Source organism: Rattus norvegicus, chromosome 5 (assembly GCF_021556685.1).
Source record: "Rattus norvegicus strain SHRSP/BbbUtx chromosome 5, alternate assembly SHRSP_T2T, whole genome shotgun sequence".
Taxonomy (NCBI): Eukaryota; Metazoa; Chordata; class Mammalia; order Rodentia; family Muridae; genus Rattus; species Rattus norvegicus.
Window position 1 is genome coordinate 151,161,852 of NC_141538.1, and position 23,590 is coordinate 151,185,441.

General features: G+C 49.6%; 1 long non-coding RNA gene across 1 annotated transcript; it reads right to left on the minus strand.

The window, feature by feature from the left end:
• Positions 1-8,054: 8,054 nt before the first annotated feature.
• LOC120102995 (uncharacterized) lies at positions 8,055-12,840 on the minus strand. The gene is made up of 3 exons (XR_015621191.1): positions 12,487-12,840; positions 11,752-11,835; positions 8,055-10,768 (listed from the first exon to the last, which is right to left on the minus strand). It is a non-coding gene; the product is annotated as an uncharacterized LOC120102995 (long non-coding RNA).
• Positions 12,841-23,590: the final 10,750 nt, after the last annotated feature.

Below are 23,590 nucleotides of genomic sequence, written 5' to 3' on the forward strand. Positions count from 1 at the left end.
AGCTCCGGGGGGGGGGGGGGGAGACAGGATCTGGGAAAGTAAGCTGCACCTCAGGGGGCTTGGATGAGGTAGCTTACAATTTGGGGGACTGTCATATGGCAGTGCGTGTGACCCGAGTGGGATACTTGCTAAGACTGACAGGGACTACTTCCGCCAGGACCGCTCTTCAGTGACCCACACTTTTCAAAGCTGGGTGAGTCCTTCTCTTTCACACACATGACAAGCCTCACACCAAGAGAAGGTCTCTAGGGGCAGGATGTAGCTCAGTGGCACAGTACTTGACGAGCATCATGGATGGCTACGTTCACACTCCTCCTCCAAAAAGGCGATAGTCCAACATCAACCTCTGACCTCCATGTGTGCCGGGATAAGCACACTTGTACACACCTGCACACATGTGCATGCTTGTTTCAGCGCGCGCGCGCGCACACACACACACACACACACACACACACACACTGATACAGAACAATGGAGCCTTATAGTCTACTCTTCCTTGTCCTTGGGTCTAGAATGGACTTAAGATTTGCCCTCACTGACAAAAGCCAGAAGAAATAACACTGTTCCAGTTCTAGGGTAGGTTTGTTGTTTGTACGTTTTTTGTTTTGTTTTCTCTTGGTTTTGTTTTTGGGGCTTGTTGTTGTTGTTACTGGTGGTGGCGGTTTTTTACTCAATTGTCTGAGACGGGCTTGCTCGGTATAGCCCTGGCTGTCCTGGAACTCCCTTTGTAGACCACACACCTGGCTGAAGGCAGAATTTTCTTAAATTTACTTTGTTTTGAAGGATATGGCATATGTGGGAAGGGAGTGTATGCATGTGAGAAGCCAGAAGAGGTTGTCAGATCCCCTGGAGTTAAAGTGGTGTGCCGCTGTGAGTCACCTGATATGGGTGCTGGGAGTCGAACGTGGGTTCTGTGCAAAAGCAGAATGGGTTCTTAACCTCTAAGCCATCTCTCCAGCCCAGGAGACAGCCTTTATACGTGTAGAAATAGTTCTCCTATACCTTTATGAGTATTATAAATTATGAGTGGTCCTCAAGCAAGTCAAGAAAGGACTGACTGCCTGAGAGGGTCAGATTACAGGCCAGGCCAATTTGATTGGACTATAAGATCCCGCTGGTAGGAGTTTCCTCGGGGTCTCTGTCAGAGGTGACAATTCTGTCTCTGACAGGCTCAGTAGGAGATCTACCGTGAGGGCTCCTGGGACTCTGGAGCTCAGCCACATTCACTGTGGTCCATCTGGACCAAGGGGCTGATGTGTCACTGGGCCCCAGGAGTGACTAAGATAATCTCATGGAAATGGATAATGAGACCCAGAGAGATAGCTCAGTGGATAAAAGTAGTTTCCACCCGGACTGGAGAGATGGCTTAGCAGTTAGCATGGTTGCATGCCAGATAGATACACATCCAAGCTAGATGTCACCAGACAGCACTGCAGTGTTCTAGCAACTGATGGAAGCTCCCACAGCTGGGCCAACCGACGGGATCCAGAAGGTGTGAGGCTAAATGCCAGGGGGCTCAGGCTCTCTAAGCTGTGTGGGTTTGACAGCTCACCTTTGACCTGCCCCGATGGCTACCCGGGGGGGGGGGGGTTCTTGATAACAGAGGGTAAGAGCTGAATCCAGTTCGCAAGTCAGATGGACGTGGCTCACTCTGTCACAGACTGTGAGAGGCCCCCCCGGGTGTGTAACAACGGTGAGCGTACGTCATCCTCTGCATGGAGACAGATGGAAGGGAGTTAACACACTCCAGCTCCTATCAGCAACATGTCTTGGCTCTGTGGTCAAGGGCACGGAATGAACAGGACCGGAAGGCGGGGGAATGTGGCGTGGGTAGGCATATATGCATGAACCCACAGAGTGGGTACAAAGCATGGGGTCCCCCCTGTTGCACATGAATACGGACCAGAGACCATGGGCAGAGGAGGTGCCCAGTCAGTCCCCACCTATAGATGTCAGTTAGCCTCTACATTTCAGCCCCCCACCCCCGCCATTGCAACAGACTTTGTAAGAGTATCCATGGAGACAGTGATGGGGCTTTGAATGGGCCTCGCAGTTAGGCTCTCGCTTATGGAGGCTGAACTAGCAACTGCCAATAAAGGGCCAACCTTCCGGTAGCAGGGGACAATATGGCCATGTTGCTCATAGACCTGGTGGCAGGAATAATTCCGACTTTCAGGAGTTTGCTATGCTCACCAAAACATTACCACGGTGTGCCTGCAGCACTCAAAGGCTTTTGGGAATGCTCTGTCTGGACCAGATAGCTCAGTGGGCAAAAGTATTTGCCACATGGGCTGGAGAGATGGCTCAGTGGTTAAGAGCATTGACTGCTCTTCCGGAGGTCCTGAGTTCAATTCCCAACAACCACATGGCGGCTCACAACCGTCTGTAACGGGATCCCACGTCCTCAAAGCAACAGTATACTCATATACATGCATAAATAAATAAAGCTTAAAAAGTAAAAGTATTTTTCACCAAGCCTGATAACCTCAACATTCAGGAAATGGTGGCCAGAGGAGCAGAAAGTCAAGGTTATCCTCAGCTACAGAAGGAGTGCAAGGCTAGTGCAAGGAGTGCAAGGCTAGTGCAAGGAGTGCAAGGCTAGTGCAAGGAGTGCAAGGCTAGTGCAAGGAGTGCAAGGCTAGTGCAAGGAGTGCAAGGCTAGTGCAAGGAGTACAAGGCTAGTGCAAGGAGTGCAAGGCTAGTGCAAGGAGTGCAAGGATAGTGCAAGGAGTGCAAGGTGAGCCTGGCATGCATGAGACTGTCTTGCTGAATAGATAAGAAAACCAATAAATAATGTTCCATCCATTCATTAAACCCAGGGACCCATTTCAGGGGAAACATATACTATAGAATATATACATGTGTGTGTGTGTGTGTGTGTGTGTGTGTGTGTGTGTGTGTGCGCGCGCATGTAACATTGACCATATGGCTTTGCGTTCCTACCATACACCTGTCAAAGTAGCTAGCCTAAGAGAACAATGGAACAGAGTGACTTCGTTCCCAAAGCCTTATGAGGTTTAGAAAACCTATGTCACTTCCTAAGACCACTTGGAATTGGAAAGGCCTCATATACACAGAGTGCTCCGTGCAGGTCCTGTCATGCAGCAAGTGCTCAATAAATGCTTTTGGTGTTAATTGGGACGGGTTTTGAAAGGTCTTTGTGCCCTAAGGGAAGCTGGTGGTCAGCTCCACTAAGCCCGATAGGGCGGTGGCTCCCACCGTGGCGTGACAGCTTTGAATACTCTTGGCTGTTCCCAAGGTCCTCAGCTTGAATTACAATCTTCTGCCAGCAGGCAGGGCACAGATGCTGGAAGACAGGAGACCAGAAAACTCTGCTTCATGCAGGAAATGGAAACTCTGATGGGGATTGGCTGCCTGGGGCAGGGTGGAGGGGATCCAACAAGATTATAAAAAGTCAGCCTTCAGCCAGCCAGAAAGGGGCTCTCTCGATGCAGCTCCAATCTATCAGCAGGCTCGGCAGGAACGCGGCTTTTCTTCTCTCCTCCAAGGTAAAACCAGGAGGCAGGATGTGTGGGTGCAAAACTGCCCCCTCCTCTGCCAAGCTGCCTGCCTGTGAGCCTGAACGCGTATTAAGGAGGCAGAATCCTTGGGTTCCTTTCATGCCCTGGGCTGTGACTAACATGAAGGTAGGGCTTTCAGCAGATGGACAGACGGTAAAGCCTGTGAGAGCCATAAAGTCTAGCTAAGAGATGTCGTTTCAGCTGTCTGTGCCCTTAACCCTACTTCACTTCACTTCTATAAAATGGAAAGGGCGCATAAGATGGCTCAGCCAGTTTGGGTGATTGCTGCGAAGCCTGACAACATGAGTTCGATACCCAGAGCTCACACACACGGTGGAAAGGGAACCCACTGCTTCAAGTTGGCCTTTAACCCCCATATATGTGCCGTGGCACATGCTCCTCTTCAGACCACTAAATAAACAAACAAATAAATGGAATTTTAAGGCAGATTAAGCCACCTTTCCTAAGATCTGTGATAGTGAGCTCACCTTTGAGGACAGATGAAGCCTTTTTTTTTTTTTTTTTTTTCTTTTTTTTTGGAGCTGAGGACCGAACCCAGGGCCTTGCGGTTGCTAGGCAAGCGCTCTACCACTGAGCCAAATCCCCAACCCCAGATGAAGCCGTTTGAAGTGGTTGTTGCAAGTGTGGGCAAGAGCACCAGTCAGTTGTGGACTTACACCCCGACTTTCCATCTTGCCGGCTATGAAGCCTTGGCACTATTACTGAATGCCTCCAGGTCCCAGTTTTCTTATCCATAATGCATGGTCGGTAAGAATGGCATTTACGTTATAGGTTTTTTATTTATTTATTTTTTTCTTTTTCTTTTTTTCGGAGCTGGGAATCGAACCTGGGGACCGAACCCAGAGCTTTGCGCTTACTAGGCAAGCACTCTACCACTGAGCTAAATCCCAACCCCTATATATTTTTTTATCACATACATTTATGTATTAGATTTATTCCATTTCATGTGTATGAGTCTCGAGACTCATTTCTCTGACTTACGTGTACCATGTGCATGCAGGGGTGTGAGGAGGTCAGAAGAGGGTGTTGGATCCCCTGGAACTGGAGTTGCAAGATGATTGTGAGCTACCATGTGGTTGCTGGGAATTGAACTCATGACCTCTGGAAGAGCAGTCAGGTGCTCTTAACCACTGAGCCATCTCTCCACCCCACCCCCCCAGTTTCTTTTTTTTTTTTTTTTTTGGTTCTTTTTTTTCGGAGCTGGGGACCGAACCCAGGGCCTTGCGCTTCCTAGGCAAGCGCTCTACCACTGAGCTAAATCCCCAACCCCCCCCCCCCAGTTTCTTAAGCGCAGAGCTGACAGGCATGAACCACCAGACCCTGCTAAGAGACATCCATTACTGGGTACTTTCTACCTGAACCTATGATAGGTCACCTATGACCACCAGGTGGGGGCAGAACTTGCATTTGGCGCGGCTCCCGAGGTAGGGTTGTAATCTCAGTTTACCAGAACATCCCGCTGTTTTTTTTCCCCTCCACCAACCCATCATCAAACTGGAAGGAGAAATAACAGGGTCTGAAGGCCACCAGTCTTCGTTTTGTTTTGTTTTGTTTTGTTTTGTTTTGTTTTGTTTTGTTTTGGGGGGAGGGGGGATCCGAGGGCAAGGTATTGAGAGGCGCCACCTTGTGGCTAAAGGAGGTGGTATCGTATACTATCTACCTCTTCAGTAGATAAGACAGGTAAGGATCCTGAGGGACGGGGAACATTGCAGGTCATAGAAGGCCAGTTCCAGAAAGGCTAGAGCCACGCGATGAGACGCTGGTGGGGGATAGAACCTTATGATCGTTATCGTAGAGACTCAGGTATGTTTTTCCAATGGGGTGCACAGAGTTAACCAGGGTCCCAGGAATGAATCCCTGCTCCATCCGTTCCTACGTTTTTTACCAAGATGCATTCAATGACAAGTCTACTCCTGAATCATCTCTGCTACTGAAGTCTCTCAGCTCCCCCCCACCCAGCTCTCGACACAAAGTAGGTGACTACCCCCTTTTCTTCCAACATTCATACTTTTTGGCTTTGTTATTTCCCCTTCAGGCAGAAAAGTGCTTTGGGGTCCTGGATCTCTGGGTTACATGAAAGCAGAGAGTGAGAGCATTGGGCACTTGGGACCGACCTTCCTACCTTCTCTGACACCCCAGCTCAGGGTCCTTGGTTAGGACTCACAGGCCTTATAGCTTGGCTTTACTTAAGTTCCTGCGACTGACTCCTCAGTTCCAGGGGCTGCATTGAAACCAGTGAGTGTCACTCAGAAGCTCTGCTTTTAGCCACTCAAACTAGGTGCCTCGTAAGTGCCTTGCTGAAGTCACGCCAAACCTCAGCTTCCTCATCTGTCAATGGGGATGACCATTCTCAGCTTTCCTGGGCACAGCAGCCCACACGTCCTATCCTGGTTAGCACTTGGAAGCAGAAGCAAGTGGGTCTCTGTGAGTTCAAGGCCAGTCCTGTCTACATAATGGGCTCCAGGCCAGCCAGGGCTTGCAGAGTGGAACACTGTCTCAAAACAAAATGGCTGAATGGCAAGATGGAGGCGCCTTGGCTGAAGATTGGATTAGACAAGGCTGAGGATACCCTAGTGCTATGAGATGGCGACCTCTCACTCGCACGTCACAGGCTGTGACAAAATGAAGTGATGCTGTTCTTTTGAACACCCCCAGCACCATGCAAAGAGGTTTCCACAGAGGCAACTTTTACTAACAGTCATTACCAGTAACATGGTGCTAGGACTGCGACATAACTCGGAGGCAGAACATTTGCCCAGCGCGTACATCGTCTCCACGATGAGGATGCACCATCACAATGGCAGTGATGGCAGCGACTACAGCAATGGTGATGATGGTGACGGCTCATAACATTTTTTTTTACTGCAGGCATGAAGCCAAGGGACCCCTGCTTTTTGTCTGAATCATCTCTTACACCATCTCTGATTTGGAATGAAAATGCGGAGGAAAGGAGATTTGCTTCACAGAAGCCCCTCCCTGAGCCTTGGCTTCTCCATCCGGAAGTCAGAAGCTTCGATCTGATCATTGGTTCTCAGACATTTGGCTTCCCAGGCCTTGTTCTAGGGCCCCCGGGGACCAGTCTCTGCTGTCTGTGGCAGCGGCATCCTCTGGGGCTACACTATCTCCTAGCACCTTGCAAACAAGGGATGGTGACAGGAGAGAGGAATAGCTGGAGGCTCTCAAGAACCCTCCTCCGTCCTCACCCTCCTTCTTCCGGCTGAAGCCCAGAACTTTCTCTACCGCTCTCCTGGGTGACCTAGATGAGAAAACACTGTGTCCTGTGAATCACCCAGGCAATGAGACGCTCGGGCAGACCTGCTTGGGGCCTGCCTCAGCCACACGCCCCCACCCTCATTTTCCCCTCAAGTCAACCACGGCTCCCGGAACAAAACCACCTGATTTTGTTTCTGGCTCAGAGCACGAGCTGTTCTCTGCCTGGAGTGTCCTCCTTAAGCTCACCTGCCTACAGAAACCCTCCCTTTTTGTTCTGAGATATCGCCTCCCCTGAGGTTCCTCCTCAGCGATGTCCTTCTGTTAGATTGTTAGACTGCAGTGCTCCAGTCCAGGGTCCGTAGCTGAGGAGCCGAGCTCAGAGACTCTGAACTGACACAGGGTTCCGATTACTCACTCTCTGCTTAGGCTGAGGTGGATAAGCCAGGACTCCAATCTCTGAAGAAACATTTCGGTGACATCATCAGATGGAGACTACAAACTGCCGTGTGTGTGTGTGTGTGTGTGTGTGTGTGTGTGTGTGTGTGTGTGTGTGTGTGTGTGTGTGTGTCGGGGGCGGAGAGAGTTTCCAACCCTGAAGAGGAAGAACCACGTAATGGATTTCACCCGATTGGGCACACCCTTGAGTGTGCTCCATGCTTCCCAAGTGTGCTGGGAAGACTCACACTCCTGGAAAAGGGCTCCCTGTGTACCGTAGAAGCTGCTTCCCAAAGAACTGTGGTTTAGGCTGTCTGTGGCCCCGGGGCAGCATTAGTGAAGGCAGCTGCCCTCCGGCCTCCTCTACCTCACCGCTTTCCTGAGTCACAGCCTCCTCCCATCCTGCTTGCTCCGGCTTCGGTTTCAGGGCCACCTCTGCAGATGACAATTGTTTGCCACCAACTGGCTTGTCCCCAGAGAAACGTGTCTGGCAGATGTACACATGAGGCAGAGGCACAGCACAGAAAGGCTTGAGCATGGTACCAGCAAGCAGCAAGCTCTCGGTAAATGTCAGCCACTGTAAGGGGTCGGGGAAATAACCAAGGAACAACCTGGGAATTAGAAAATCTAACTTTGGAGCCGGGCAAGGCTCCCAGGGGCTCAGAGTTCTTCTCCCTTTCTCCCAAAGATTGGCATCTCATTAGGGCTACTCCATCCCGGGGCGCCCCCATCCATTTATTCCCTTGGATATCACCAAAGAAAGATGGACAGCTCTACTCCCACAAGCCTAATTTTTTAATTAATTTTAATTCATAAATTTAAAAAAGATTTATCTTTATTTTATGCACGTGGGAGAAATTTTTTGCCTGTGTGTGTCTGTGCACTGTGTGTGTGTGTGTGTGTGTGTGTGTGTGTGTAGTGGCTAAGGAGACCAGAAGAGGGTATCTGATCCCCTGGGACTGGACTTACAGATAGCTAGCTATAAGCTTCCCTATGAACGCTGGGACCCGAACCCAGGTTATATCTGAGGCTAATCACAAACTCATGATGATTCTCCTGCCTTAGCTTCCTGAGTGTTGGGGTGGCTGGACTTAGGATTCTGAATCCCAGTGCCCAGCAATCCCTCAGGCTGAGTTCCCCTGAAGATGGCCTCACAGTATTCTCTCAGAATGCAGCTGAATTCTTCCCCTTCATCTCCCAAGCATTTACCGAGTGATCAATCCATGCCAGGCACTGTATCAGGCACTAAGGCTCCCACAGCCAAAAGGACCTACTTCCTGCCTACATGCAGCTCACGATGAATCTGCGAGGCCCCCCTCTTCCTTCCTGCTCACCTCACCTCCTCTTCACCCCCATTTCTTTCGATGACCTTCACCCTTGTCTGTCTTCACAGACTTTGATTACTGTGTTCACACAGTACCGGATGACACGACACGCAGCCAGCAGCAGGGGCATGTGACATCTATCTCTCTTAGAATTCTCTCCAGCAGTGGCCTTCAGAAAGACACACCACCGAGTCCTGGCCCCGGTGCAGGGTTGAGGCTTGACAAGTGTCTTGCGTTCTTGGGGTCCCAAGTCTGTTTTCTTTAAAGCCAGTGGGTCCCCTCTGCTAACGTGATGGACTTTTAATAAGGCTTTCTTTGGGTTGTTTTGTTTGTGTTTCTTTTTCAAGACAGGGTTTCTCTGTGTAGCCCTGGCTATCCTGAAATTCACTCTGTAGATTGGGCTGGCCTCGAACTCACAGAGATCTGCTACCTCCTGAGTGCCGGGATTGAAGGCGTGTGCCACCACCACCCAGTTATAAGATTTTATTTTGGGGGTTGGGGATTTAGCTCAGCGGTAGAGCTCTTGCCTAGTGAGTGCAAGGCCCTGGGTTCGGTTCCCAGCTCTGAAAAAAAAGAAAAAAAAAGATTTTATTTTTGAGAGAGAGAGAGAGAGAGAGAGAGAGAGAGTGTTTTGTTCAGAAAAGGGTGTCTGGGGTCTAGAGAGATGGCTCAGAGGTTAAGAGCACTGACTGCTCTTCCAGAGGTCCTGAGTTCAGTTCCCGGCAACCACACGGTGGCCCACAACCATCTGTAATGGGATCCGATGCTCTCTTCTGGTGTGTCTGAAGAAAGTGACAATGTACTCATATAAATAAACAAATCTTTTAAAAAGAAAAAGAAAAGAAAAGGGTGTCTGATTCTCCTCAAGCTCTAGTCTCAAGCAGTTGTTAGCTCCCTGCTGTGGGGTCTGGGAACTTAATGGGTCTTCTGGAAGAACAGGGAGCTCGTGTAACCAAAGAGTCATCTCTCCAGGCCCTGTGGGCTTTCTCTTCTAAAGTGTCTGCTGAGCAAAAGAACACACTCTGTAACCCTGGCCTTCTCAGTTCCTCGTGCTTCAGAGCAGAGTTTATTTTTGGGAAAAGCCACCTTGTAGTGCCAACTTTGGAGACTAAAGTGGGGTTGGTGCTGGGCAATGCCATGTTTGGTCACGAATGGGGGTGACTAGAAACTAGCAGAAGGCGCTCTTTACTCTGGAGCTCCATCTCAAGATGAGCCCCATATTAGACTTCAGTGGCTCTGGGCTCCATCCCAAGTAAAAAAATAAAATAAATTCAGACCCCTGTTTCTAACTGCCTTGCTGTAAGACAATGTCAGGGTCATCTCTGGTCCTCAGTTTTCTTGTCTGTCAAATGGTGTCCGAGTCTCCACTAGACGGAGAATGTCTTTCCCGAATGCTGACCTTAGAGCATTTGACCTTGCTTTATCTTGAAAATGTGTGTGTGCCTAGGGAGGCAGGAAGAGGGTGGAGCTGGAGTTGCAGGTCGCTGTGAGTCACTGAAATGGAACTCTGTCTTCTGGAAGAGCTGTAACTACTGAACTGTCTCTCCAGAACTTTGCGATTTTCTCTCTTTGAGTCAAGTTCCTGCTGTGCTGACCAGGCTGCCCTTGAACTCCTCCTCGGCTCAACAATTTGACCGCAGGCTCCTCGGGCACTTGACTACAGGCATACCATGTCAACTGACTTAGTCCTGACCTTTCATCATCAAATCCCTTTATCTAGAGACTTTCGGACCAGGCCCTGGTTACCCTTCAACAGTCAGCTGCTCCAGAGGCTCCACAATCTCATGGTGCAGTGTGTGAACATGACCACCAGGTGGCACTGGAGTCCCGGGCTAGACTTCATCAGCCCTCATTATCCTTGAGCTGCTCCGCAATTACTAAAAGCCCTCCCTGGGGCAGGCTCCACCACAGCCTTCCCAGACTGAAATGAATGGACTCGGCTTCTGCTCTGCACCAGGAAGCCTGGACGCTGGTGTGATCATTCCCGAGATTTCTGAAGGACCTTCCTCCTGCTCTCCTTCCCAAACCTTTAGTTCCACAATTCAGGACCCTCTGCCATCAAGGTCTATCTTCCAAGACAGAGGCAGAAGGTTTTAAGGGAAAAAGAGAGAAACGCACCGCACAGGCTTCTTGGCAGGCGGTAGAGGGAAATGCTGAGAACCGGGCGTTACTAGGCTGGCCTGGAAAGGGGCCTGGGCCAGCAGCAGCTGGAGGTTGCTGAAGCAGAAGAGGCCTGTGGCTTCCTGTGAAGAACTGAGGAGACACGTCCTTTAAGCAGATGGCTGGGGGGAGGGGTGGAAGACTAGGAAGCTCAGGCCTCCTGGTAAGGAGAGGAAAGGGGTCCCAGGAAGGCACACGGAGCGCCTGAGCAGAGCTTTCTCTTGCCTCGCAGCCTTTGCCATCTCCAAAGATAGACAGGCAAGACAAACAGTGTCACTAATGTGAAGCTATGTGCCGTGAAGCTACCCGGAAGAATCAGGGGAGGGAACAGGTCGGTTTGCTCATACAGACAGCCAAGTCCAAGCACCTAGTCACAAGTACCCAAGTTTCAGTGCCCAACCTCAGAAACTCAGATAGAGAAACCCAGCCCCAAGTACTCGGCCTCAAAATCCCAGCTGACTCCCAGTTCCCCACTGCATGCACTACTGTGCAAGGGGAACACGTAATGCCCTGTCAGAGGCTGTGCGGGTGGGGGTAGGAAGGAGGGGGAGGGGACGGGAGGGGAGGGGAGGTGTGGCGAGCTCAGGACACACGAACCCAGGACACACGATTCGATTCAGAGGTTCTTTATCCGAACGGACAAATGGTTCCAGATGAAAGCTTGGCGCCAATCGTTCTTACAGGATCTGTTTACTGAACTGACTTGTCCCTCTAGCCAACACCAAGGAAATGCCAGTCTGGTCATGCAAATAATCACACAGCTCAAACTGGGGCAACCCGACTGCCTTTGCTGGACACATGCAGCTTGTTTGTCCAGAGTCGTGTCTCCTGTCACAAATACGGAGAGGCCTCTGTCCTTAACAAGGTCGGGAGCAGAGCACTCTGCTGGAACCTTTACTGAGCAAAGGGCAGGGGACTGCCACGCCTTGCACGGCTGCATGACAGAGCCTCTCTGTGTGTGTCTGGGCCTCTGCCTCACCACTGTCTAGCTTCTGTGGCGGCCAGAGGTCACCTTACAGAAGCTCATTCTCTCCTTAGGGTTTGCCAGCCGGTATCTATCCACGGGACCATCCTACCTGTCTGAGCAGGAACTCTTGATGAGCCAATGGGGCATTCAGCTTTCAGCATCCACCACTGCCAGGGGCACCCGAGATCCTAACCTACAGAAAGAGGGGAGTGTTTTCACTTAGCAGTGAATCCACAGCCATTTTCTCTGAACCTCCCAACCCAAGTCAGGGCCTCCTACGGTCTTTAAGTCCGGGTGCCTTCAGGCAGACAGGGGAACAGGCCACATTCCTTGTTTCTCACTACCACTGTGCTCTTCCTGGACCACTTGGGGGCATCAAAATTCTGGTATCCATGTCTTACTAGAGAGGTCACTGTCTAGTCAGTCTCAGGTACGGCTTGGCCTTTAGAATGAAAATGGAGATAAACAAATTGATTCTCCAGGCCAGCCGTTATAGTGCGCAGATGGGGATAGACACCCCTGCTTTACCATATCCTGCTTTTATGCACGAAGTAAGGAAGCCCGGTGTGGTGGTGGCGGTGCACACCTTTAATCCCAGCACTCGGGAGGCAGAGGCAGGCAGATCTCTGAGTTTGAGACCAGCCTGGTCTGCAGAGTGAGTTCCAAGACAGTCAGGGCTACACAGAGAAACCCTGTCTCCAAAAGAAGAGGAGGAGAAGGAGGAAGAGGGGAGGAGGAGGAAAAGGAGGAGGAAGAGGAGGAGGAGGAGGAGGAAGAAGAGGAAGAAACAGTAAAGAAGCATGCCTGAGCACCCAGCCGTGAGTATCAAGTCCAAGTCTCTCACCTCAGAACTTATCTCCAAGTCCACATATCCGGCATCCTGCACATGTTAACCCTTACAGCCATCCTCCGGAATATTCTTAGGCATTCCACCAAAGCACAGAGAGGTTAATTAACTTTCCTAAGGCAGATAACCAGCATTTATCCCGGAAAGCCTGCCTAGAACAGTTTCTTGAAACCGAAGGGACTCCATGAGTCATGTCTCATTACAACCACCGTGCCAGGCCACTGTAACTTCCCTCTGACTAACCCACCCTCCTCACCCACCATCAACTGTTCAGCCTAGAACAAATATTGTTCTGAAGTTCAGGGAATGAAACCCCGGGGCGTGTACATGCTAGACATGCCTGCCACCAGTGAGCTAACAACCTCAGTCCTAGTATTTGTATATGATTTGTGTATAATGCAAATCTATTTACAGTCCCTGATTTGTTTATTTATTATATGTAAGTACACTGTAGCTGTCCTCAGACACACCGGAAGAGGGCATTAGATTCCATTACAGATGGTTGTGAGCCACCATGTGGTTGCTGGGAATTGAACTCAGGACCTCTGGAAGAGCAGTCAGTGCTCTTAATCACTGAGCCATCTCTCCAGCCCCCTGGAAGACACCTGTAAGGTCCTCCTATTATAGGTCCCCAGTGTCTATTCTTGTTAAAAAGTTATGGGTGAATACAATGGTCCACTTCTGTATCCCAGTGGTCAGGGGCATAAGACAGCAGGATTCAGACTTTGAAGTCAGACTGGGTTATGCAGTGCAACCTTGTGTCCAAACAAACAAAATAAAAATAAAAGGCCAAGACTGGGTAGATGACTCAAGTCAGTGAAGTGCTTGTCACACAAGCGTAAAACTAGAAGCTAGGTCTTCCAGAACCATGGAAAACAGCCTAGTGTGACGTCATGTGCCTGTAATCCCAGGGCTGGGGAGGTAGACACAGAATCCCTGGGGCTTGACGGCCAACTGGACTAGCCAGGTTCAGTGAGAGAGCCTGTGTCAAAAACTAAGATGGGGGCTGGAGAGATTGCTCAGTGGTTAGAGCACTGACTGCTCTTCCAGAGGTCCTGAGTTCAAATCCCAGCAACAGATGGTGGCTCGCAACCATCTGTAATGGGGTCCAATGCTCCCTTCTGGTGTGTCTGAAGACAGCTACAGTGTACTCACCTACAATAAATAAATAAATAAATAAATAAATAAATAAATAAATAAAAATTTGGAAAAAAACTAAGGTGGAGAGGGACTGAGAACGGCATCCAGTATCAACCTCTGGTTCCCTCATTCCTGTCTGTGCACACATACGTATGTACACACTGAGCTGGGCTTGATGATTCAGGTTGATCATTCCAGGAACCTGGAGACTAAAGCAAGAAGATCACAAGTTCAAGGTCTACCTGAGTGACAGATCGAGAACCACTCTTTTTTTTTTTTTTTTTTTTTTTTTGGTTCTTTTTTTCAGAACTGGGGACAGAACCCAGGGCGTTGCGCTTCCTAGGCAAGCGCTCTACCACTGAGCTAAATCCCCAACCCCTCGAGAACCACTCTTAAACAAACAAAGAGTAAAGAGAGGTCAGAAGATAATGCTCAGGGCTTGTACTTACCATGCACAGTGCCCTGGACTCTCCCCCTGCCCCCCCATGTGGTGAAAATATATTGTTGGGAACCTTTTTGCTTTGCCTATATTTCTTGGGGCTGTTTCATTTTATTTTATATTTGAGACAGGATCTCACTACTTAGCCTTAGATGGCCTGGAGTTCCCTATGTGTCCAAACCTGGTTTTGAACTCAGAGATCCCCAGGCCAATGCCTCTCGGAGTGCTCAGATTAAAGGCATGGACCATCATACCTCACCCTGACCTAGGGCACTTAATTGTTTTAATTTCATTTAATTAATTTGTTTGTTTGGGTATTTTGCACCACATGTGTGTCTAATACCCTTGGGGGCCAGAGGAAGGCAACAGATCCCCGAGATTAACAGATAGTTGTGAGCTAATATGTGTGTGCTAGGAATTGAACTCAGGTCCTTTGGAAGAGCAGCCAGTGCTCTTAACCACTGAGCCATCTCTCTCCAGCCCTCTATTCTCATTATTATTCTTACTTATGTGTATGTTTGGTCATTATTGTTAACTATGCAGTATATTTGCATGTGCTGTTGTGGGTGATGGGAATCGAACTCAGGTCCTTTGGAAGATTAGTGCGTGCTCTAAAACCCTGAGCCGTCTCTCCAGCCAAGGGCAATTATGATATGCATAACTAACATGAAACTTTTTACCCTCAGGAAGTCCACAGTCATAATCCCACCAGTGCCCTCCTTTGGCAAGGCGTGGTTTCTGGGACTACGGGCTGACGTCATGTCGGGGGCTTGGCCCGAATGAGTTTTTACTTCCTGATTGGCGGTTATGGACAGCTTCACGAAGCTCGCCTCTGTAGCAGTTGACCTGATGAGGCAAAGCGACAGAAGGCTTCTACGAACGCCCCAGCATCTTCAGGGGACAGGGCCAAACAGCTCCTGCCTCTGGGGCGGGGGGCGGGGCGGGAATGACAACCGAGGGGATCAGCACTATTGTGGGACCGCTCTCTGCAGCAGGAGACACAGAGGGTGTGACCCAGCCTCTCACCCAGTGCAGCTATTTCGGGGACTCTGATCTCAATGAGGAAAGTCCCAGAGGCAGCCACGCCTATCCACTCATCCCCTTTAACACATCTCTCCTCTTCCCCCAACCCCAAACTTAAAAGTTAAAAGTACTGCAGGAGTGGGAGACCACAGCCCTTGTCTCCCTCACGTCGTCGCACTCGGAACAAGAATCCCGCCCTCCGGACCTGTATGCTTGACTGTACTTGGTTGATTGACAGGCTGCATGAAGCTCCCAGAATCCCAACTCTTGGAAGGGAGGAGGCTGGCGGCGAGTTTGAGGCAAGCCTACCAACACAGAAAGACCCTATTTGAAAGAGACAACAGCAAAGAAAACAAAAAGAAAAACCAAGCAAACATCTGGACTGGGGATGTAGCTCAGTGGTAGAATGCTTGCCTAATGAGCATGAGACCCTCCCTAGGTTGGATCCTCAGCAAATTCCAGACCAGCCTGGGATACAGGAGAGCCTGTCAAACAGACAACAAAGGAACAAACGGGACCCCTTTGTTGGTTTGCATATGGGAACTGCTTTATCCTAGTTTTCCCCACTGACCTTGATCATACCACCGATTTGCCTGTGGCTAGAGCCGTTTCGCTTCAGCTCTATGGACCACACTCTGTGCATGAGGAGATGAACTTTTCAGTGCCCATGTCCTGGGAGAGGAGACCTCTTGAGTCATTGATCCAGCAGTGAGCTGAGACCAGACCCCTGTGTCTGGCAGTGGTCTGGTGTGAGGACCACACACTCACTTGTCTCATGGAATCTCACTCTCTTCTCTCTCCACAAGCCCCTCCCCCCCCCCCCAAACCTCAGCTGGCCTTGCCACTTCATTTCTCTGAGGTTCCTCTGACAAAGGAGTTTCCCAATCTCCCTGTTACGGCTGTGTGTGGAGGGGGGCCAGGTTCTCAAAGGGGGGGGGTTGCTTTGTTTTGTTTTGGAAAGAAAATTCCGATGATTGAACTTGGCCCTCATAGACACTCCACCCTCACCCTTCCCTCCTCAGAGGTCCTGTGAAGTCCTAGGGTCCTCTTTCAGGACCTTCAAGAACATCCTAGGGCAGGGGTTGGGGATTTAGCTCAGTGGTAGAGCGCTTGCCAAGCAAGCGCAAGGCCCTGGGTTCGGTCCCCAGCTCCGAAAAGAAAAGAACATCCTAGGGCAAGTTTTTTCCATGTTCCAACCAAGAGTGGGACATTCCTCTGTATAAAATCCTTCTATAGCTCCCTATTGACAGCCCTAAAGTCACTCAGGAAGACATAGGAGGCTGTGGCCTGGGTCTCTATTTCTAGCCAAGGCTCCTCCCCTCTCTCTCCCTACCAGGCTCTGGCCAAAGGGAACACCTTAGCTTTTTCCTTGTCCTGAGATTTTTGTTTGTTTGTTTGTTTGCTTGCTTGCTTTTTGCTTTTTGAGACAAGGTTTCTTCCTGTAGCCTGGCTGTCTGGGAACTCCCTCTGTAGACCAGGCTGGCCATGGACTCCGAGATCTGTCTGCCTCTGCCTCCCGAGTGCCGAGACTAAAAGTGTGTTACCACACACCCGACTTCCGTGAGATACTTGTATGTAGGTCCCCTCCTCTGGGACGATCCTCCTTGATTATCCGTCACCTCTCTTCAAGCTAATTCCTTACCCTTGAGCATGGAAGACTGGGTATGAGTCCCTTGGTCAGCTGAGGACCAGGAAGTGACTCAGCCTTCCCTCTTCTGACACCCTCCCCTGTGGCCAGGCTGAACTTACAGCGCTTTGGCCTCTGGGCTTTTGTCTCTGCGGTTCTTCAGACCTGTCCTTTCTTTACCTTGTGAAACTGAGGTGACTTGGAAAGATCCTCCGTGGCCACCAAGCCTGGTGTATGGCTCGCTGGGTACGAAGCCCAGGGCTGCGTGCACACTAGGTCAACATTCTACCAACAGAGCACAGCCCCTGCTCTTCCCTCCCCAGCTTGCACTTTTTCTCCCAATCTTAGTTTCAAAGTCACTTCCTCTAGGGCTTTGTGTGGAGGCACACACACCTCTAACACCAGAACTCTGTGAGACAGAGGCAGGAGGATTTTGGTTTCAGGCCAGCCAGGGCTATGTAGACAGAACCTGCCTAAACAAACAAACAAACAAATAAAAATCGGCATTTTCCCTAGAGGGGAGAGGGAGAGGTACCATGTTCATTGCTGTGGAACCCGACCCTTTTTCTTTGTACTTTTGTTTTTAATTCTACCCCCCTACCTCCCCTCAAACAGGATTTCTCGGGCTGGAGAGATGGCTCAGGGGTTAAGAGCACTGACTGCTCTCCCAGAGGTCCTGAGTTCAAATCCCAGCAACCACATGGTGGCTCACAACCATCTGTAATGAGATCCGATGTCCTCTTCTGCTGTGTCTGAAGACAGCTACAGTGTTCTTATATATAATAAATAAAATTTTAAAACAAAACAAAACAGGGCTTCTCTGTGTAGCCCTCGCTGCCTCAGACTCACAGAGTTCACCTGTCTCTGTCTCCTGAGGGCTGGGATTAAAGGTGTGCGCCACTGCCACCCTGTTCTTTATAGCCTTCCTCTTCCTCTTCCTCCTCTTCTTCCTCTTCCTCCTCCTCTTCCTCCTCTCCTTCCTCTTATTTTATCTCTTATTCAAATACGGGTTATGGGAGGGGAGGGGTACCCTGTTGCTGTATCCTCCTGTGATAATTGTGGGTATAGAATCTGAATTAAGGTCAGTTCTCAGTAGGAATTTATTGAATGGATGAATAGTTTCTACTCAGTATTTCTCCAGGTCAGTGAGCACACTACTTTTCAAAGATATATTTAATAATAATAATAATAATAATAATTATTATTATTATTATTATTATTATTATTATTATTGCTTGTTTTGCTCGGCAGTGGTGGCACATACCTTTAATCCCAGGACTGGTGAGGTAGAGGCAGGCAGATCTCTGCGAGTTTGAGGCTAGCCTGGTCTATAGAGAGAGTTCCAGGACAGCCAGGGCTACACAGAGAAACCCTGTCTCAGCAACAAACAAACAAACAAACAAACAATTATTTTTGTGAGGCAGGGTTTCACAAAGTAGTCTTGGTTGGCCTGGAACTATGTAGACCAGGCTGGCCTTGAACTCTGGTGCGAGGCTGTCAGATTTCCTTGAACTGGAGTTCAAGGTTGTGAGCCACCATGTAGAGATGCTGGAATTTGAACCCAGATCCTCTGAAAGAGCAGCCAGTTCTCTTAACCATTAAGCCATCTCTCCAGGCCCACCTTTTCTTAAATTTAACTTGTTGAGTATGTGTGGGCATGTGTCGACGTGTATATACGTGTTTATGTATGTGCACACATATGTTTGTATTCCTTAGTGGTGCAGAGGTCAATGGCAAGTGTTTTCCTCCATTACTCTCCCCTTGTTCTTTTCAGCCAGGCTGTCTCAAAACCAGAGCTCACCTGCTTGGCTAATAAGATCCCCTCTGCCCCTGCAGCACCTGGGGCTCCGAGAAAGCACCAGAAGCAGCTTCCTGACCTTACGCTTCAGACTCCCCTCCATTTGCCTCCTGCCATTTGCCTCCTGCCGGGATTGCAGGCATGTGCCACCACAATGGTTCTAGGTGGCACACAAACCCAGAGCTTCGTGCATGCTAGGCAAGCCCTCTACCAGTGGAGCTACGTCCCCAGCCCCGTTACTTTTCTAGGTGTACAAATAGGATCATACCCTGTAACCCAGGGCTGGCCCCAAATGCATCACCCTCCTGGCTTAGCTTCCTGACTTGCAAGGATGCACCATTTGCCCAGATTCCAGGCAATCGCGGCTTTTAAGTTGTCTGGGGCGTCTTGATCCCTGGTAGAGAAGAGGCTCTCAGGTTTGGTCTCTTTGTTTTCTGCAGCCTTTGTAGAGGTGGTGTTCTCTGGCTACTCTGCCCCTGTGCCTGATCCATCTGCTCCCCTTCCCGCCTTCCTCAGCGCCCCCACCCCCTTCCCACCTGCACTGAGATTCCAAAACCTGATCTGGGCCTGACAGGAAAGGGAGGATCCAAGAAACAGGCCACTCAGCTCCCCACTCCCTGTAAATCCTATCACCCTCCTGGTTGTCACCACTCTGGGCAGCAGCTGGAGCCATCCTCTGGAGACAGAGGTCAGAACTCACCACCCTTCCACCAACTGTCCTCCTAGAAGAAAACCCAGTGCCCTTGCTGTGACCTACAAGGCTTAGCCACCCCTCATTGGCCTTCGTCCCTAGAGCGCACCCCCTAAGCTGCTGTCTGTGAGCAGCCTCCCCTCTCAGACCTTTGCTTCTGCCCTCCTAGTGCTGGCTCCCTGCAGCCTGGCTTCCCCAGGGAACCACAGGGCCTCCTTTCCTCTTTGATGCTTCCTCCCTCTTCCCTGGCAGATGAAAACTCCTCCTCCTCCTCAGCCTCTGGCCCCTCCTCAGCCTCTGGCTCCACCGCTAGCTTTATTATCACATCTCTGCAGAGTGACCGAAGGGCTCTCGAAATTGCTTGTTTGTTCTCTGTTCCCTGCTGGACTGTGAGACCTGTGAGAGCTCAGGAGGGAGGGGGAGAGGTGGAGGGGAAGAGAAAATGAATTATGGAAAAGAAGGAAGGGGAATAGAGGGAAGAAGAAAGGAGGGGAGGGGAGGAGGGGAGGGAGAGGGGGGAAGGCTGGAGGATCTGGGTTCACACCCACACTTGAGGGACGCAACGGTGGCTAGGTGCTCAAACCAACCCTGGCCTGGCTCTGAACAGCCAGGTTATGTGAGGCCCTGTTTGAAGTGGAGGTGGAAATGACAAACCAAGCATGGCCTATGATCCCTGACCTCCGGAGGCTGGGGACCGCTGGGGTCACTGGGCTGTTTGAGCTAGCAAGACCCTGATCCAGCCCCACCCCACCCCCACCTCACCTCCAAAAAACAAAAAACCAATAAGGTGTTGAGGTAGGAGAGGACAACGTTGATTTTCTCACCACTAGGCGGGAGTATTTTAAGCTTCCACCTCGCGTAGCTCATGTGGGTGAGGCCCTGGGTTCAATCCCGAGCACCACAAACAAAGCAAAAAGCCTCCCCAACTGAACAAACTGGTTGGAATTCAGGAAGAGACAGACTAGACCTAGGGACTGGAATAGAAAGTCTAGAAATAGCGCGGGGTGCACGTGGGAACCCAGGGGTTGATAAAGGTGGCCCGTCGGAGTGAGGAGGGAGTCTCTAATACACGGGCTTGGGGTGACCAGGTGGCCAGCTAGGGGGCAGAAATAGATCTGTGCTCTCGGGGAGCACCAGGACGAGCCCCAAAGGAGCCAACATTCAAGGGCTGAAATAAAACCGTAAAAACAAACAGGAGAGAGAACTCAGGAGGCTTTGCAACCTCATAGTGGGGAAGTCTAACGATGACTGAGAAGGCAAAAATAAATAAATAAATAAAATTAATAACGGCAACACATGAAAACCCAGCGGAAAACGCCACAGATCAACTCGTAAGATGAATGACAAACGGGGAGGGGCTGTGTTGGCAGCTCAGATCACAAAAGGCCGTTTTGCTAATTTTTAATGAGTTCTCGGAAATTGGTGAAAAGGACCAACGGCCTAGTAAAAAGCCGGGCACAGTCCAACACCTGAGAGTTCCCAGAAGAGCAACCAAACAGCTTTGCATACCGAAAGAGTGCTTGTTCAGCGTCCACAAAGCTGCAAGTTCGATTCCCAGTATCAGATAAACAAGGCAGCATGGTGCACACTCCTAAACTACATAGTGTGTACAGGAGTAGCTTGGGTGCCTGAGAACCTGTCTCAAAACAAAGAAAGGGGGCACACACACACACTCTCATACACACACACACACTCAGAATACACTCTCATACACACACACATACACACATACACACACACTCTCATACACACACACTCACAATACACTCTTATACACACACACATACACACACACTCTCATACACACAAACACACACACATACACACACACTCACAATACACTCTCATACACACACACACCACGCACACATACACACACATACACACATACATATATAAAAACACACATATACACACATACATACACATACATACACACACACATACATACATACATACACACACTCACAATACACTCTCATACACACACACCACACACACATACACACACATACATACATACATACATACATACATACATACACATATACACTCAATATACTCTCATATACACACACACATACATACACACACACACTCAATACACTCTCATACACACACATACACACACATACATACATACATATATACATACATACACACACTCACAATACACTCTCATACACACACATACACACACACACACACACACACACACACACCCCGAGAGGTGGTTCAGGGGTTAGGAGCATGGGCATCTACCCTACATAGATGCCCACTACTGGCACCCCCTTCTGGACAGTGCACTCAACACACATGCAGGCACTACTAAACCCTTAAATAAAAATGACCTTGGGGCTGGGGATTTAGCTCAGTGGTAGAGCGCTTACCTAGGAAGCGCAAGGCCCTGGGTTCGATCCCCAGCTCCGAAAAAAAGAACCAAAAAAAAAAAAAAAAAATAAAAATGACCAATTTTTGTCGTAAGACGAAAGTGCTGTCATTCATGTGGACAGAAACTGGCAAAGGTTTGAACAGGACATTTAGGCTGAATCCATCAAAATTACAACCACATCCAGACATCCCTGTCTCTGGGCTTTTTTATTCTTTAGGTTTTCTTTTTTTTTCTTTCTTTCTTTTTTTTTTTTTCTTTTTTCTTTTTTTCGGAGCTGGGGACCGAACCCAGGGCCACCACTGAGCTAAATCCCCAACCCCTCTTTAGGTTTTCTTGACCGAGTGAGAAGGTGCATACCTAGAACGTTGTTCTCCACCATGTTATCTGCAAAGGTGCGAGGGAGAGACTGGAAACAGGCCCCATGTCTGTCCCAGACTTGGGGTTCCTACAGCCCAGGCTGGCCAGGTGATGGACTACCATGTAGTGACCCAGAAGAATAAGGAACTGTTCATGGCAGCATTTACATGTGATCCTGTCACCTGGGGCGCCACAACAGCCTGGGCTACATAGAAATTTCCCCTCGATCTCGAAAGGGGGCATGGTGCCTAGAATGGAGCTTAATAATAGAACACTGGCCTGGCAGGTTCAACTGAAACATTAAAAAATTAAGCTGGGGAGGGGGGGCTGGAGAGATGGCTCAGCGGTTAAGAGCACTGACCGCTCTTCCAGAGGTCCTGAGTTCAAATCCCAGAAACCACATGGTGGCTCACAACCATCTGTAATGGGATCTGACGCCCTCTTCCGGTGTGTCTGAAGACCATGACAGTGTACTCACATACATTAAAAAAAAAATCTTAAAAAAAAAAAAAAATTAAGCCGGTTGTGGTGGCGCATGCCGGTAGGATTTGCTGAAGGAGGCAGAGGCAGGAGGATCACGAGTTCGAGGCCAGCCTGGTCTACACATTTTTTGGTTGGGGATTTAGCTCAGTGGGGTTGGGGATTTAGCTCAGTGGTAGAGCACTTGCCTAGAAAGTGCAAGGCCCTGGGTTCGGTCCTCAGCTCTGAAAAAAAGAAAAAAAAATTAAGTGAATGATACCATAACTGCATGTCCGTACAGGGCTGGCAATGTAGTCGAATTGCTAGAGCCATTGCCTCGCGCAGGCAAAGCCTTGGACTCCGCTCTCGGCTCCACATAAAATTAGAAGTGGTGGCGCACCCCGATGGTTCTAACACCTTTTTTTTTTTTAAGTTTTATTTTATTTATGAGTACACTGTCGCTGTCCTCAGACACACCAGAAGAGGGCATCAGATCCCATTACAGATGGTTGTGAGCCACCATGTGGTTGCTGGGATTTGAACTCAGGACCTCTGGAAGAGCAGTCAGTGCTCTTAACCGCTGAGCCATCTCTCTCCAGCCCAGTTCTAACACCTTTAATCACAGCACCGGGGAGGGAGAAGCAGGCAGATCTCTGTGAGTTCAAGGCCAGCCTTAGAACAAATTCTAAGACAGCCAGGGCTACACAGCGAGACCCTGTCTCAAAACACAAACAACAGCAACAACAACAACAAACAACGAATCTTCAACACTGGGTAGGAAGATCAGAAGTTCAAAGTCACCTATGGGACAACTTAGTAAAGTTCAAGGCCAAAACAAAATTCTAAATCTCATTACAATCAGAAGTGCCCCCAGTGGCTTCCTACGCATTCACAAGATTAAATATCTTTACTGTGGCCAGCAAGCTCCTGGCCTTGGGCCATTCATGTCCCTTAAGAACAGCTCACCACCACCCCTGCTTCTCTCTTTCTCTCACCTAGGCACGCCCACACTTCAGGGTCTTTGCGCCAGCCAACCCCCTCCCTCTTGGTCTCGGCTAGAGTCTCTTCTCTCCCAGGGAGGCCTCCATTCACCTAAGTGTTTGCTTTCCAGAGAGCAAGGCTTGCTGACACTTTCCAGGCCCCTCCCTGCTTTCCTTTCTTCTTCAAAGCCTGTA